This window comes from Zeugodacus cucurbitae, chromosome 6 (assembly GCF_028554725.1).
Source record: "Zeugodacus cucurbitae isolate PBARC_wt_2022May chromosome 6, idZeuCucr1.2, whole genome shotgun sequence".
NCBI lineage: Eukaryota > Metazoa > Arthropoda > Insecta > Diptera > Tephritidae > Zeugodacus > Zeugodacus cucurbitae.
The window spans coordinates 68,897,240-68,912,435 of NC_071671.1; the positions used below are offsets into that span (position 1 = coordinate 68,897,240).

At 38.0% G+C, this 15,196-nt stretch overlaps 1 protein-coding gene across 4 annotated transcripts in view; it reads right to left on the bottom strand.

Annotated features, from left to right (window-relative positions):
• LOC105220235 (tyrosine-protein kinase RYK-like) overlaps positions 1–15,196 on the bottom strand; it is a 184,629-nt gene that overhangs the window by 104,820 nt on the left and 64,613 nt on the right. For 3 of the 4 annotated variants that reach the window (XR_008471855.1, XR_008471856.1, XR_008471857.1), the window contains 2 exons: positions 9,228–9,832; positions 8,835–9,156 (listed from right to left, as the gene is read on the bottom strand). The exons of the other annotated variant lie outside the window; for it this stretch is intronic. The gene's annotated coding sequence lies outside the window, so the exon portion shown is untranslated. Of the gene's footprint in view, positions 1–8,834; positions 9,157–9,227; positions 9,833–15,196 lie in introns of those variants that run through there. 4 annotated transcript variants of the gene reach the window in all.

A 15,196-nucleotide genomic window follows, 5' to 3' on the forward strand; every position in this document is an offset into this window, starting at 1 on the left:
ATCACGGTCATTGGACTAACCGGATAGGTGGTGGATCTATTAGAATTTGGTGAAAAAGCCCTCCAATTTAATTTATTTTTTATTTTTCTATTATCGAACACTGAGTTCACAAATGAGTCGATGAAATGCGAAAAACGAGATAGATATCCAAATATGGATTTATATATAACCACTCACTCCAGATTGAGTTCAGTCACCTTACTCTATTTGATTTTCTGACTTAATCAAGAAAATATGAAAGTAGATTGTTTTTATTAAATCGAACTCAGCGCCCTCATCTAGATGTTGGCATTGTACGAAACTCTAATTTCGTCGTTTTCTGTTTGATTATTTAAAAGTAATTTCCTCAATATGTTAAATTCAATTCCTATATTATTTATATAAACAATAAGCAAATCATTTCAGTATTGCTGTAAACTAAAATAAATTTAATTTAATACACAAATTTCGCCTTCATAATTTGTGTACTGATTTTATATATGTACATCTCAAATTGCCAGTTAATTATTATATCGAAAATTGTCAATCAAATAACATAATGGAACTTACACAATATGCATTTCTTAATTCTAGTATACACTCGGTTTTGAATTTCATTCCACGTGTTCTAATAGCATCACGAGGTTATAAATAAATCGATAAATTTTAACTACAATTAATAATTTTAAATTCAAGTACTTATATTTAAATATGCAAATATGCCATTTTGACTGCCGCCATCATAATGTCAAATTTAAATATTACTTAATTTCCATAATAATAGCGATTTGTGAATTTATTGCGTTCATTTCAAGTGGTTAGCAGATCTTAATTGAATGCTCGAGCATTTCTTTGATGAGTTTTGTGTAATTATGAGAACATAAGTGCAAATGAGAATTCCACTAATTGTGCATCCGAGATTACATCGTGGTAATTGCAATAACTATTATATGTCATCCTGTGTTTATACCATGACCTGTGTGGTACATATTTAAATGTTTGATAGACTTTATTAACAATCTTAATTATTTAAAGAATATTTATTATTTAGTTTTAGTCTAAACTATAATTTATGAAGTAATTACTCATTACATACTCATTACACAGATTACCTATCGTATGGTTCCGCGAGGGAGCTTTCTTTCGATTTAAGAAAGCCTCTTTATTTTACCCTAAATTTTTTGGACCTGAGATACTTCGAAGTCCAAATCTTATCTCCGGGCGTGTCAAACTTTCCTTCGACGGCCTTGTGGCTACAAGTAGCGTTCCGCGTGATTGTATCTGGATCTCATTTCAGTACATTCCCGAGCCAACCACATTTTCTTTTGAGAATTTCGGTCCACATGGGTGTTTGGTTTGTGCGTGGCTATAAGAGCGCGTTAGAGACGTTGACGGACCAGATAATGGGACAAATGTTGCGAAGACAGCAATTTGTTGGCAGCTTTCGGATGTCATAGGCTTTCGGATTGTAATTGAGCCCCAAACCACATTAAGAGCACTGAAAGTTTGCTTGTCTTTTCAATACGTCTGGCGATGTATTCCTTCTTAAAATAAAATAATATTGGTTCGATTCTCGATAGTTCAGGTTTAACACAGAAATTTAAATCTACGAAGCTATATTTATAGTTTGGACTTACAGATATGAATACAATGGTTAAGAATATTGCGCGAGTGATTTTAGTATGAAATAACATCTGAATTAATGCTTGTTTTCAATAATTCAACCAAAATAAACGCAATATATATCATATCTGATTTAATCAACGCTTCTAAGCAACCCTACAGCAGTCCAAATGAGATATTCTTACACTCTTACACACTGAAAGTTGAAACAAAGTCACGGCACTTGTAAATTTTCCATCTTCATTTATTATGAAGAGGGAACATAAAGATTATTGGCGATATTGCAATATAATCCAATGGGATTTTTATGGCTGAGAATAGAGTGTTCACTATGCGCGCAACTCAACGCTGTGTAGCATACTTCTGAGAGCTAAGAAGTTATTATTGCAAGTCATAATACAAACATTTATTGAATATTTATAGCATGGAACGCAAGCAGTTCGAAAGAATAGCAAACAATGGACGACGATTGACGGTGTTTTCCTCCTCAGAATGAGAGGGATGTGATGAACTATACGCGTTCTTCTTTTCTTTTTTTTTTGTAAAAAATTAAAAAAAGTTTACAAAAGTGTTGCATATGCCAAGGCGCGCGCCATTGCGCCATTGCTCTGCCAGTATTTTTGTTGTCCCTACACACGCCCAAAGGTAAACGAAACGTGTAACATGAAACGTTTAAGGAACAGCGATTTATAAGCAGTCATATTCATGTACATATGTATGAAAGTGTTTGTGTATATATGAATGGCAAATCTAAATGTGTGTGCTTTTGTGAGCGCAAAGGTAACGAAAGGCAAAGGTAAACGAAACGTGTAACATGAAACGTTTAAGGAACAGCGATTTATAAGCAGTCATATTCATGTACATATGTATGAAAGTGTTTGTGTATATATGAATGGCAAATCTAAATGTGTGTGCTTTTGTGAGCGCTTCTATTGAAATTGCAATGCAAATGCATGTGCGAAAATGGCCACCTGAGAAATCAGACGAAGTGATTGTCGCAAATTGATTGAGGAACCGTTATTATGCTGGTGTTAGTGCCCGTGCGTGTTTTAAATGTGTGGCTGTGTGTTGCTGTTTATGCGGAGCGCTCGCCAACGTTAATGTTTGTATGACAAGGAAGCGAGCTCAGATTTGCCGTTAGATTGCGTTTTTTGCTGTTCTCTGAATATTAATATTATTGTTGTTGTACTCATAATAGCTGTTGATTTTGCTGCATGACACGCTGGAAAACGCGACCAACACGACTGCCATTCGCTTCACAATGAGCTGGGCTGCTTAAACGCCCAACTTACTTTCGATTTATGCAATTGTATGTTATTGTTGTTGTACAATAAAGCGGTGTATTGAACTGAAATTGAATATAATAGCTCGTACTTACACACAAGCATTTATATTTGCGAGTATATAAATACATAAACACGTATAACGAAGCGCGCTGATGCTCGTGAGAAATCTGCCAACTGTCTACAACAAATTCGCCACTTAAAGCCACTGCTTCCGCTGGTACCGCTTTGACTCAAAAGCAATACACCCCATCGTTTGACGTTTGTGATAGCGAATTAAAAAGAAACTTATTTTTATGCCATTTTTAATTTGTACAAACATAATTCCCTCTCTCTCTCTCTCCCGCACATATAAGTTGAGCAGCAAACAAACAAATAAACAACCTGGAACGCCCACAATGTCAAAGTGCTCTGGAAAATACAAGAAAGGATTTGCAGAAAAAATATAACTGAACGATTAAGGCATGTTCCACGGCATGCAAATCTATGCGCTACGAGCGCTTTACTGGCTTACTTAGGATAAGCATATATTTGAACATGTGTGTGTCTGTGTGCATGTAGAAATGTCCACTACGACCATTAAATTACGATAAGATTCATCTTTATTGTCGTTCGCCGGGCTAGCGACTAGCGCACAGCATTAGACCCACAACACTCTCCATAGTTAAATACTCCGCTCCACTTTTTATGCTAGTCAACTTCAAGCGCCGTAGTAAAAGTGACTTGGTCGCTATAAATTTGGAAAGTTGTGATAAAAAAATGCATAAAAAATTTATTCGACTCGGGCTGCAAATGTACGAAAAAGCGAAATAAAAAATCAGAAAATCAAATCTGTGGCTTTCCATATGAACCCTGCACCCCAAGCACTTTAAATTGTTCGTAGTGCAAACAGTTAATGGCGGAAATGGCAATAGTGGTGATTAGGATCAGCTTAAAGCGCTTTTAGTAGCCTACTAAAGTTTTGATTCGTTTCGTGTCCACGCATACCATTCGGCACTCTTACGGGTGAGTGCTTAAAGTTTCTTATTTGCATGAAATAAGGCGTTATAAAGTGCTAAATTGTCCACTCAAACGATTTTTGTAGTTTAATTGTTCATGAAATTGGTGGTTAAAATTTATTTCAACTGGAGAACATCAAGGAGCTTGTGAAGCTTAACTCAATAACTATTGCAAAGCAGATAACTTCAGATAAGTATAACGACTTTAGAATAGTGGACTTCAATTTGGATGTTTGTCAGCGATTGATCAAGTAAACCCCTGAATCATTGGACCAACGAATTATTCAGTACATTATTCGTAACTTATGCAGCGGTCTAATGCTGTTCATATAGTGAATCAAATAACATACTCTTTTATTGACGATACATTAATTATTCCACTTTCACCTTTTTGAGGTGTGTTCAAAAAATAACGGTAATTCTTGTTTTTTTTAATTTTTTATTCATTCATCTAATTATGTCGCCTTCAAAATAGTCACCATTCGACATCACACAGTTATGTCACCGCTTCTTTCAGTGGTCAAAACACTTTTCAAGCAAGATTTTTTGAAAATCATATAGCTCTTTCAGCGATTTCTGGTATACTTGTATGCTTGAGGTTTTCTTTATTTTTGGAAATAGGAAAAGTCATACGGAGTCATGCCAGTATCATCATTATAGTATTGTTTTGGTCAAGAAATCATGAAAAAGTCACGAAGTGTAAGGCTAAACGAAATTCGCCAAACTCATAAAAACATGTCCAAACTTAGCGACTACAGTAAGCAGTGAATAAGGTAAGCAATGAGTTAGCAAGGATTTTTACAATAAAGTTTTTGGACATTTGGAAATTCCGTTACTTTTGGAACAAGTCTCATACATAAATTCTATGCTAATCACAGTGAAAATAACACTTTTTTCTACGTTTATTGTGAATATTTTGTGTCCTTCATTAAACAATTACTTGACGAGAACAATGACTTAGGTGCCTCAAGAATCGTAAACACCTCGTTGTCGACATATCAACACTTCGCTATATCACAAAAACGAACACGAGCATGCTTACATAAGTATGTGTTGTATGTAAGTCCACCTTAAAAAATTTACTCTTGCGTCGTTATGAACGGACCTCACTCGGTACACCTCATATGACAGGTCATATTCCAACAGTGATGACTCACTGACTCTCACACGCCCGAATGTGCCATTACAATTCATACTCAACGTGCATTTTGAGTTGAGTTCACAACTAGTATTGACTACCCTTTTGTTATTTTTCGAGTTTGTTTTGTTTTTCATTTGCTTTCCATTTAGATCTTTTTCTTCCCCATTTTTGTTTACGTTCTCGGTTTATGTGAAGTTGTTACCACTTTTATATTCTTCCATTTCTTTGGCTGAGATTCTATTAAGCCACATGAACAAATGTGTATGGGTGCACATACAAGAGCAACCATAAATGTGAATGTATGTGCCAGTACACACACACCGGCACATGCGCACACAAATTAAACACTTGCACTTTATGCCACCGAACCCCTCTTACATGGCGCTGACCTTCCTTGTGAAGTTTACGATCTTCATATGTGCCCTGCACGTATACGTATGTGTGTGTAGATTCTCAAACAAGGCTGACACTCTTCTGGCCCCTGATTGTTATCTCATACATTCGTTTGCCCTCCTCGTCCGTCCTTTGAGTGCAGCGTGGACTTGCTCTCCACTGGTCGGGCCATTGCAATTACTTATGTGACAAGCGTGGCAAACAAACGCATCTGTTTGTCTTTACAATATATATATAAAAGTAAGTATAAATGGGAAAGCGTGCCTCAAACTGCATGTAAGTGTGTCTAAGCATGCACTTGTTTCGTTGTAATGGAATATAAGCACATTGTAAATTGGTTTGTAATTTTCGGGATTAACAAAGACATGCAACTTGCCGCACAGAGACCCCGTATAAGCGCTGAACATATGTGTGTTTGCTTGTAGATATGTGTGCAACATATTTAATGCCACAAGGTTTTTTATTATTATTATTGTTGTTGTAATTGCAAGTGTTATCTGGTATTTTATTGCATTCTCAATTGCCTCTTGTTCGTGGAGTGTTTCATTTCAAGTTAAATGCGAGTATTCTCGAGCGAAAGTTAAGGCTCTACAACAATAACATTATGATACTTGTGGACATAGATTCGGCAAGCCAGCAAGATGTTGTCGATAACGTCTTAAAACAAGAATCTAATTTACTTTCGAGAAACCGCAATATTTCAATTCGTAAACAGTAGAGAGGGTACAAAATGTTATGTTTAAACTTGATAAGGCTAAATAATGTTGATTTATAACGAAATCTGGTAAGTACATGTTTTATATCTAAGGGTTAGATGTGATCAATCTCAAGTTCAAGTCTCGGGCCCACGTTATAAGCTAACTTACAAATATATTTCCGATGTATTGGTACAAGACTAAAACTAAATTATAAACCTCAAGTAAATGACCTTCCGACACATCGTCTAAATATCAAATGTTGCAAATGTTGAGGAAAGATTTAAAGTATGTAGAACTCTCTATTTATAAATATAAATTTGGGATATACAAATACCAGCAGTTGGTACCAAATGTCAGTCGATTAGCTCGTTGAAGTCTAAAACTATACTATAGAGTTGTAATAAATGACCTTTCGACCTATCGTATGAATATCAAACCTTGAGGAGGCGACAGAATATATATAGATCTCTCCATTTATATCATAGCTTCAAGATGTATACAAAACATTAATACGGGAATTCTGAGGAATATTTTGTTGAATCCCAGAACTGTACTAAACGACCTACCGTCTCGAGGGAAACCCTTAAGGTGGTTATGGCGATATTCAAAAAGAAGAAAAAGTAGAATTCGACCAATATAGAACCTTCAGCGATGTGAATTCGGAGTATTTTATTCTGGATTTCATCAAAATATTGCGAGCAAAGTTTGCAAAGCACTAATCCAATAAAGGCTGAACAATGTCTAGGTCCAAAAAGCCGAAAGTACTCGGACAAGAACTTTTCATTTTGTCTTTTCCTTTAAAATTTGAAAGTGTGTGCGGTAGACAGAGTAATCCTGATAGTACATTACTCAATTCACTTGAGATTACTTTTTGAATGAACGAATATTCGAATTAATTACTAAAATATGTGGCAGCTCTAACTTATATCTGCTCATAAAATCTTTAAATTTCATTAAATTATTTACATTTTCCTATTTTCGCAACACTCCTCATACCTCTGTACTTTATAGTACATATTTTTGTTTAATCGCCCAAATGTATGCAACACCAGTCAACCCTTCAATTTATAAACTCGGGGAGCATAACATACCACAATCGGGTACATACAAATACACAGGCAGCAGTCCGATGCAAGAGTTTTCAATACGAGGGGAGTTGATTGGCAGTACCCATTATAAACATGTCGCCTGCCACAATTTTGTGTAGCTAATAAAAAGTCCACACAATTTGCCGGAAATAACTCACACCAAACACATGCATAAATACTAGCGAATGTGTATGCAATAATAAATAATATACAAAGTTGAGTTTATGAAGAGAGAGAAGGAGCTTACATGTATGTATTGGAATACAAGTAAGGAGGGTCGTTAAGACAAACAGCGGCTAAGGCAACGGAAATTGCATGCATTCGAGCAAGTCTCCGCGAAGTAGAATGGGCTGTACCGTTCGTTTGGTAAAACATTTTCGAAAACATTCGAGGCAATTTATATTTGTACCGCGTCAGACGGTGTCTAAAGTCCCTTTACACCCTTAATTTGGCGTTTGTTGTTTTAATTAAGTATTTTATTAATGGCTTAGGGCGAGTTAAAACGATCAAAACAAATGGCGAAGTGGGAGTCATTAACGGAACTACTCTTACTTGTGGTCCACCTTAAGACATCATTTGAGAACATAGGACACATCCATTAGTATGGAATTTCAACGCTAAACTTTATAATTAAGTTTTATAATCTTTTATTATCCTTTTTGGTATCACAAATCACAATTATTTGGCCGCTGATTGGAACGGGAAAAAGTTAAGCTCAATTTCTTCATTAGGAATATACATTTGATTAAATACTTGAGTTTTTGGTTTTGTTTGTTTTTGCGCTTATAGAAGATTTGCTTTAAGCGGATGGACTCTGTATCAATCTTCCAGCTGCTGAGGATTTTATTCTAGCTCAGTCGCTTGTGACTACTATCTACATATATTCTTGAACTTCCCGGCCACGTCCCGTATTGCAGAGTAACTGCTCACAGCAGGAAGTGCAAGCGTCGAGCTTCGTTCGATCGTACTTTTATTTTAAAATTTTCTGCGAAAGATTTCGGGAATAGCTGCCCTTTCAGTTTTTTTATTATTTACACATGCCTTGACAGGCGCAACCACATTGAGAGTGGGGGTGATTGTGTAAAGGTATCGAATGCTGTGTGAATCGGAAATGTGTGGAGGAAATGCGAAGTAATTATCGAACAGAAGACTTATTTATTTTTTAATCCGCGATAAAACTAATATGAAGCCAAAACATAATACATTTTATAGAAACCGTGATTCACCATCAACTTCTGAATTAATATGGATTCAGGTATTCCAAAGGTTTCAAGTACAAAGTAAACCACATCAAATCTTCAGCGGTTCGGTAGTACGTTCGCTATTGTAATAAGTCTACATCATTATAAAAGTAAAGTTTAATGAAAGTAGGTCTAAAGATCAAAATATTTTTTGGCGGTGAACTTGGATGCAGTTATATGCCTTATAATATACTTAATTAGTTTATCATTATTATATTTGGCGTCCTCCAAATATTAGCTCCATGTTTTGATCTGAAGCTCTTATGTGAACTATATTTACCAGCTCTTCTTTGTATATAAAACCACAATTTTAAATAGTATTTCGTTTTATTTAGTATATTGGAAAATATGTCATATACATATATTTAAAGAAGATCACTTGTTCTCAGTTAATTCCATTCTACGAACAACCATCTAATACAATCTCAAATACAGCACTTTCCAACTTTGTATATAGTTCGCCCACATTAAACATCAAATCGACAATATGTGTAGGAAAATCCGGATCGCGGTTAATATCCACCGGCAGCGGCGCCTCGGTGAAAAATGAAATTGGTAACTGAAGTCTTCACTAGATTCGGGAGAGACTTGAGACCGCGCTTCAAGGACGTTGAAATGTAGTGTGAGAATTGCACTGTGCGAACTTGTACCTCAGCAGCGTGCAGAGACATCGGAAAATGTTGTTCACCAGTATGGCTGTGGCGAAGGAGTTCTGTGAAAGAATTAAAGAGTAGTTCAAGGAATATAGAGAGCTGCGATTACGGCTGAAAATTGTGCGCGCACCTTCAATATCCGCACATTCGTTTTAATGTACTTCTTGCTCTCGCGCGTTGCCAGCGGTATCGGATTTGTGGTATCGTCTGTGGGCGTTGCAAACGCGTTTGCGTTCGCGATCTCGGGAAATTTATAAAATGTATTCGTTACGTAGGTGGGGCTTTCGCATGGCTAGGAACCGCCATTACAGCCGCCATTGCAGCGGACTCGGATTCATTTGGGCAGTCGACGCTATCCATACGTTCGTCAATGTTGCCATCCAACTTTCTTGTGCGTGTCGCTAACGTTTTTGGCGTGACGCATTGTGCAGCGGCACTACAATTTGATCGCCTTTGTCTCGACAAGTTATGCCGCGCAGATTCAATACGCTCTTGGAGATGCATGGAGCGTCGCTGCAATGTTTTGTGGTCAATTCGAATTCATTCGTGTCCAGATGTGTAAGCAAAGTGGCGGTGGGCCTGCGTCCCATACCTAGAACCACGCCCAGTGAGGATATGCCTGGAAATAGTCTCCTTGGGATCACTACCCCTGCCGGCGGAGGAGCTGGCGCCACGGAAATGAACGCTGCCATCGCCACCGCCGCGACTGCTCTTCGGTGTGGACATTCGGTCGACCTGCAAGGCGAAAAGAAAGAGAAAGTATAGTAAAAAAGAAAGTAAAGTTGTGGGTGTTTGTGTGTGCCAAGCTACTAAAGTGTCAGATGACTCAGTTATTATACATTGTGACGTGCGGATTTCATGCTGATATGCCGATATTTAGTAGATAATCAATTTTTTGCAGTTGTTGTCGCAAGTGTGTGGATTATATAAACTCATACATGCAGCGTGCGCTGCAAATGTTTATCTGCTTCGAAAAGTTGTGAGGTGTGGCTTTGTGTGTTTAATAGTCGAGTTAATGAACTTGGACTTCAGTCTGCAAGAAGCGTTCAGTGTTTTCGTTTGCATTTGTCTAAGCCACCGACTAAACAAATGCCCAACCGCATTATCGACAGTGTGGCGTTGAGGATTGTGTGGCATGACCACACATCAAACTCAGTGTGGTTACGCCTATCTAAACAGTCAATAGCAATGAACAATCAGTGAAACACTCTTACATACATACACTCTAACATATGTGGATATTTACATTATGTGAAAATTCAATTAAACAGACAGGAATGTGGAGTAAAGCTGAGGGATTTACGAGAATTATTGGTGAAGTTACGATACATTAAGGATAAGAGAGCCACAGAGAGCTGTGGCCTACAATCTCTGCCAAAACTATATATAAAACTGTATTCTAACGTTGATCATAGCTGGACGATCATTTCCAACCTCAAAAATTTATTTCGAGATGAGGATAAGCTTTTGGACAAGATAAACTAAATATTTATGCATTCTGCCAGATCTTTGATTATCTTAATTTTCTATGAGATCATCGTTGAAAAAGTGTCCGAATTATTTGGATGATTTCCAATAGAATACTTGAGTAGGGTTTGTTGCAGTTCAACACTTTGATCTTCTGGCATTTCCAGTGTAAACCAATTATAGCTTCGAAATATGAGTATCGCCAGTAAACACATATTTCTAAAGCTTGTATGCTACCAAATTTTAGAATCCAAAAAATAATAATCTGAAATCTACTGTAAGCGGGCAGTTTTGGTTAAATCATATTAAGCTCCCCAAAAGTAAATCTGACCCCAACTATCTTACTCCTCCTTTCGTTTTTTCTCAGTTCCTTAAGTCATTCGCCCCCGCATTTGTTTAGTTATGCTAAGTGATTAAAGGCTTGATTATGCTAAGTCGATGGCAACGGAATGAGCTTGCAAAAACCACTGACCGAATTTATTTTAATTTCCACCACAATCACTAATTTCCTTCGGCTTTATTCATACTTTGGCCTCCATTGTGTTTTTTCAATTAATGCGCCTGAGCTTAAGTGTTTTATACACACACAAATGTTTTCATGTTAAGTTTTGTCCTTCTGACTTAGTGAATGTTATTGTTTATCTAATTGTTGTTGTTGTGTTGCTGTTGTAGTAAGGCATTAACCGAGCTTTGAATAGGTAAATAGAGTTGTCATTGTTGAGCGCGGCGCAAAACCCATAGAAAAGGCCAATAAGCACACAAAAAACCAGAGAGACAATAAGGCCAGCAGTTAACGGTCAATAGCCGAAACCAAAGTGAACCTTATCTCACTTCGGTGGCGGACAGCGAGATTGCCCAGGGTTGCATGTGCGAGTACATACGTGTGTGGTTGTTTTAGCAGCTGGTCGAGCGACTGACGACTATTGCCAACGGGCAGCGCCCACCTCAATTCGCCAGCCAGTGGTTGGTCTTGTGCTAGCCGTAAATCTCCATCAAGCGAAAATTACGTAACTTCCCAACCGCCAACTGACGGTGCCACCGGCAGCAATTGCCAGATTGTCACGCAACTGTTGTAAGCTATGCTGGGCCGCTGGCATTGTGCGGCTTTTTGTGGAGCGCGTGGCATGTTCGGAGCACGCATGTGGGATAGACCATTGCCGCTTTGCAAATGTGGCAAATGGCAATTTACGAAAAACAATGCGAATACAACAGCAACAAATAGATAGAAGGGCAATAAAGAATAAATAATAAAAAACAATGAAGCAGACGGATAACAGAGTGGAGGAGGGCGCGCGAGATGCAGCGGTTGCGGCTTAATTGTGTGGTGTACTACAAGTACAATATTGGAACCTACATACAGCACAGCAGATGCATGCAACAATTAAAGAAATAAAACCAAATCGTGAAAATTAAAGGTACCACCAGCAGCTTAGAACAACAACAAGAACAGCAAAAATAAAATGGCAAATTAATATAAGATAATGACAACATAGCAACGGCAAACCGCAGACGCTACCGTCATCTCAGTCCCAGGCAATTCAGGGCAATCACAACAAAAAAGCGCAAAAAAAACGGAGAACACATTGACAACAATTTCATTTATTAAAGCGTACGAACGACCGCAATATGAGGAAAATTTATTTGCGTTCGGCCACAAATTGTCGTCAATGTGGCTGTGGATGTGGTGTGGCAACTTAAATGGTGACAACGATGGCACTGCTCAAAATAGCCGGCCAAAAAAACAATTGCTTGTTGTCTGCGGCCGCCAGTCGACTACAATAATGAGTGCGACGACGAGAAAAAAACGTAAGTACATAACATACAAGTAGACCAAAAAAGTTGCTGCAACAATAATAATACTGCGCCACAATATTAAAAGCAAAACCTACAACAGTAAAGTTATAAAAGCGATGGGCTGTACCAAAGCAACACTATGAGATGTTATGCCATGTCTATGCTATGTTGGACATGGTGAGCAAACCGTAGGTTCAGCAGGAGATTGTTGCGGTGAAAAGCGCTTTGAATTTGTCACTAACGGCTGAAGAACAATAAAGATGACAGCAACAATACATAACACCGAACACAATTCGTTTTAGTTCTAAGTTTACTATGAGCGAAGTTGGCTGCGGTTGGTTGTTCGATTGTATTTAGTATATTCCAAATGCCTTTTCTATTTGGCTAGACGTCTTAAGCTTTCAACTTAAAATTACATGCAGATTTACACATATTGAGATAGATTTCTAATAATTTAGAAGATAACACAGATTTTTACAAATTTTATCTTTTTGGAAAGTTGTCCCAATTTTCTGAGAATAGATTCCATATAACACTTTCTATTCGTTTTGGTCTTCTTGCTAAAAGTTTTCTAATAATAGATTCCATATAAAATGTTCTAATGTTAGAAATTTAGAGTTTAAATTCTTGAAAACAGGTTAAGTTTGGCTCTATTCTCTAGCTAGATCTACTCACTATTATACAGAGAAAGTTAAATTTCTAATATTGCTGGGCAGATCCTCATTCAGCCTGTATTAAGACGAATGAACTTATTTCATATGAAGTATATATGTAAATAATGGACCTAAATATCTTTTCAGAAAGCTTTGACGAGATTCTTTCTATATTGTGGTGTACATCTCGCTGTTATCCGATTTCCAAGTTTTAAAGCGATTATGAAAGGCCGTTAGAATTTAAGGGAAGTATTTTCGGTTTTTGTGGGAAACCGGTATCATGTCGAAGAGCCATATTTAGGGGTTGTGAGCACCTTTAAACACCACACAACCTCAAGGCTGAGATAGTTTCTGGTTCTGCCTATCTTAAGTGAGACCAAAACTGTATTAAATATGTTTGTTCTTCCTATCCACGTAAATTTGGTCTAAGGGACAAATGACATATTCACCGCCAACAAAATCACACTTTCGCTTTTCTACAGACATACATTGCCTACATTATATATGTATGTAACTGTGTGGCGTGTATACAGAAGGAAAATTTCAATTAAAGCGAAACAATACATACTCTATCATCCCGAAGCCACAACGACAAACACCAAAAACGATCCAAACAAAAAAAAACTAATTTCGAGGTTGAGGATGAGCTCAGACGTACCGTAGGAGTGTCATTGGAGCGCTTGGTGATAAATCTTTGTCGGCAAATAAATACCAATACGATGCTTTGTACTGAAGCTGAGGTGGAACAGCGAGATAGGCTGGCCGCAACACCCACACACCGAGCGTTGGGCGTCAACCGACAACGCAGTGAAAGTGTAATTAAAACTTTGACTAACGACAACCAAACGAGCTGAAGCGAACCAACATACAAACTAAGAAGTGGCAATAAGAGAGCCAACTATCGTAGATGTCTGGGAGTACGGCGAGGTGTCGAGTGGCGGAGGTGAGGTGAGCAGCTGTGCAGTTGCGGTTGAAATTGGTTTGTTATTGTTGTTTCAGCGCTTTTGTTTTTGGTGGCAACATATTTACTTGCCACGCCAATGTAGCTGCCGCTGTTGCCACAGTTGTGCCATGGGGCTGCGGCGCGCTGCTGTTGCGGCATGTCGATGTCATAATTTAAATCTGTAATAGAGTCAAAAAGCGATTGCTGCGAGCAATAGAAAAATCAGCATAGCTGAACTTAAAATTAATGAGCAATCCTAACCGACGGCACACCGCCGCGCACAAGTTACCAGTTGAACGGCTGGTGTTTGTTAGTGTTGCAGTTGGTGGTATGGTGCGTCAACAAAAGTCAAGTCTATGCAGATTACGACTTGTGCAAGTTGGTAATTAATGTAAGCATGGCGCTGGGGAACAGTAATTGCGCTTGTTGGGTTTGTTGTTGTTATAGCTGGCAATCTCATCTGCTAACTGCTCTCTGCATTTTGGGCAAATTAGAAATTTTGACAATTGCCGCCGCTGAGCGAGGGAACACCCTGCGGCGTTCAGGGCAATGGGGATTTCGGTACTTGCCATTAATGAATAATATTTATAGGGCTGCATGCAACTGTGCTTATCCGATCGGTGATATCAGCGCTGCACATGTAACATCACCACTCACCGCTGCAATGCAGGACTCAGCCGTGGTGACTCTGGGCATAACTCAGTTGAGTTGAGTTGACATATTCGATGGGTTTGTTGTGACATTCGAAATGACATATCCAATATCATCCCCCCGGAGTGGTCCTTCGAACCGTACCGGCTGTTGCATATATTTTAAACACTGAAATTCAGTGCAAAGAGGCACACATATTTATATAATACAAAATCGTATATTTGGTGTATAGCGAAAGGCATTGTAATAACGCCACCCGGTGGTTCCACTTGTAATATTTCTTAAATGAATTAGCGTGCCAACATATTATTATACTAAGACCTCATAAAGAGATCTTGGGAGATATGAACAATTCATGCATAAAAAACGGAATGTTCCAAGAATTCTGAAGAAGAATTCTCCGAGGAAATAGAAGAAAAGCCTGCGCTTATTTGTCAGAGAACATATATATTAGCTAATGATTGTACCGTAAGTCCCACCAGTCTCTTTGAATTGCTGATATAGTTTGTTCAATTCGCTACTCTCTAACGTTGGTGAATCGAAGACTCTGAAGAAACATAAATCCGAAATATAGCATTTTCGAAAACTTTC